General features: G+C 36.0%; 1 long non-coding RNA gene across 1 annotated transcript; it reads left to right on the top strand.

Annotated features, from left to right (window-relative positions):
• On the top strand, positions 1–2,597 carry LOC144428048 (uncharacterized). The gene is made up of 2 exons (XR_013478021.1): positions 1–122; positions 2,260–2,597. It is a non-coding gene; the product is annotated as an uncharacterized LOC144428048 (long non-coding RNA).

Genomic DNA, 2,597 nt, shown 5'->3' with positions numbered 1-2,597 from the left:
AAATCACTTCATTATTTGTTTTATTTAACAAGCAATAATTATGAAAACAAATATGAGTTTATATTACATTTTAATTTTGTTGTTTATAAATACTTATCAAATGAATCTTGTGCAATCCGAAGGTAAGTCGATAATTCATGATAAGTCATCGATTTTCTGAAAATGTTGATGGTTTCGGAATGCTAGTGATAACAAGAGAGCGATTCACAAATACCTGGCCACGAAAACCAAAACGAGGTAAAATGGGTATGGAATCTGTCACAGTAGACTACCAGTACGACAGTCATCGCAAACAAAAACGAATCCTATAAAGCGCACAGAAATCTTTGAAAATAATAAAAGTAATAGCCTTCCTGTAGGAAATACAATCATTAATCACTGAAAATTTCAATTGGTCAAGTAGTTGAAGAGAAAAGCAATTTTTTCAACAACAACGAGAATTCTATAAGCAACAACATAATAGGAAAATGATCTGTATGTCCACTTCTCGTGTCCAATAAGGTATAGGACAAGGGTGGCCAACACGTTGATCGCGATCGACTGGTCGATTTTTAAAGTTGACGTGAGTTTTCAAGGTTATACAAACTCATTTATTCGATCGCATTTCAATTTTCGCAACGTGGTTTCATCGCAGCTGGGTCGTTCACGTAATGGCTTATCGGTTGCGTCTTACTGTGCCAACCATTGAACTACAGCTTGGGAAGGTGTGCATGAGCCTCTATCGATATTTGTGGCGTTTTGAAAGATTTATTGCAAATAAGAAGCGCTTGACAAGTTTTTACATCCATTTTTCTTCAACCTATTTAATACAAAAAAATCAAATAGTACAGCCATTTTGAACAAAACAGGCAAAAAAACTTGATTTAAAAAATTGTTTTAAAACAATTCTTTTCGAACGTATCCCTATCGATCACCAAGCCTCGAGTAGTCGATCGCGTTTGATGTTGAGTGAATTTAATAACATACCCCCCTGAATCGCCTTGAACCAGTTTTATGCAGCGCCAGCGCCTTTAGTGTGTTTTGAAACAAGACATACATAGTTCTGTACATGCGCAAAATACGATATATATATATATATATACTTACAGTATTTGAGTCTGTGAAAGCCCGATAGACGGAAAGAGCATGTTATTTATTACGTAACAAATTAAATATTTCGCCGCTGAAATAGTTTAGAAATGAACTTGGCGAATATCGTGTGTCTTGGCTGAGAAACGATCTTACGATACCGTCTGCAGTATGCAAACGTTATTGCCTTACTCCAAGAGTAGTATGATAAATTGTATTTGTAAAGGTAACAGTGGCATCAGAATGTTCCAAGCGAGCGATTAACAATCGCACTTAGGAGGAAATTGTAAATTAGATACTGAAGTTTGTTCAGTCATGTGACATTTATGGTTTGAGATTATTTATTTCTCGCTGTTCGGATATAATAGATACTTTGGGCAGGCCTTAGAACTGAATTGCATGATTCGAATAAATCTTAAATAACGATGAAAATTTACTCCGGGTACAATTACGGTTCTAGGAAAATTTGTCGTGAGAAATCTCGCCGCTGGAAATTTCGCCGCATAGGAAAAATCGCCTTATTTAAAAAAGATTCGGTATTTAAGACCTAACCCTATGAACCCAACTGCTTTTATAACAAATACTTGTTTTGCAGCAAAATGTTCTCTATTATGCGCGAAATTTCCAACTGCAAACTTCCTGCGGCGAATTTTCCGGACACGTACAATTACATAATCCAACTAACAAATTAAATGGAACATAAAAAATACAAATTTGTTGGCGATTCCATATACACCCACAGAGCCGAGTTTATTGGTAGCGGCGGAATTTTTTATATGCACGTGTGTAGTTATCTGCATATTCAGTACTCATTTTTTTTTATGTGTGACTTTATTACCGATCAGTTGATCGCAAGCTATTTTGAAGATTTTAGTCGATCGCGGTCGAAAGCAGGTTGGCCACCCGTGGTATATGGGGTAATGATATTGGACACGAAATGTCCATATCCATGGTTCCATGGAACGTTTTGATACAGCGTTGCTGAAGTTGTCGTCGTTTGTTGTGATTTTTCTTATTCGGTGGTCAGCCACATTTCCATGTGAGTCATATGGGCTCACGGTGCAGGTACTGTGGTTATTGGATCTCTGGTATTATATATATATTTTAGCATTGCTCTCTTGTTTTAGTTTTGCTCATTTCTTACCCATAAATTTAGTTTTTATATCACTCAAACTTGACATTTATTTTTAGGTCTTCATCATTCACCAAATCTCATTTCACATTTGAATGTATCGTGCGCATTGCCAGCTATTGTTGATGTTGATGATTCCATTGCATGTTATTCTGGATTCATGTTAGAGAACTTCAAGGAAACTGCCTGCGTTTTTATTCCTGGATTTCGAACAATGCCTGAATTAAAGAAAAGATCAATTCAAAACATACACGTACATAAACCGTGTTCACTATGAAAATAAAAACTTTGAAGAAACCACTTACATTTTACACCTGACTTTTCCACAAATTCCAGAACTGATGGAAGGATGAATTCAAGACACACACGTCTATAATCAGTGTTCACTCTTACAAAC

This window comes from Styela clava, chromosome 10 (assembly GCF_964204865.1).
Source record: "Styela clava chromosome 10, kaStyClav1.hap1.2, whole genome shotgun sequence".
In the NCBI taxonomy this organism is placed as follows: domain Eukaryota; kingdom Metazoa; phylum Chordata; class Ascidiacea; order Stolidobranchia; family Styelidae; genus Styela; species Styela clava.
The sequence above is the reverse complement of the archived record's forward strand: the minus strand, read 5'-3'. Positions and strand labels throughout refer to the sequence as shown.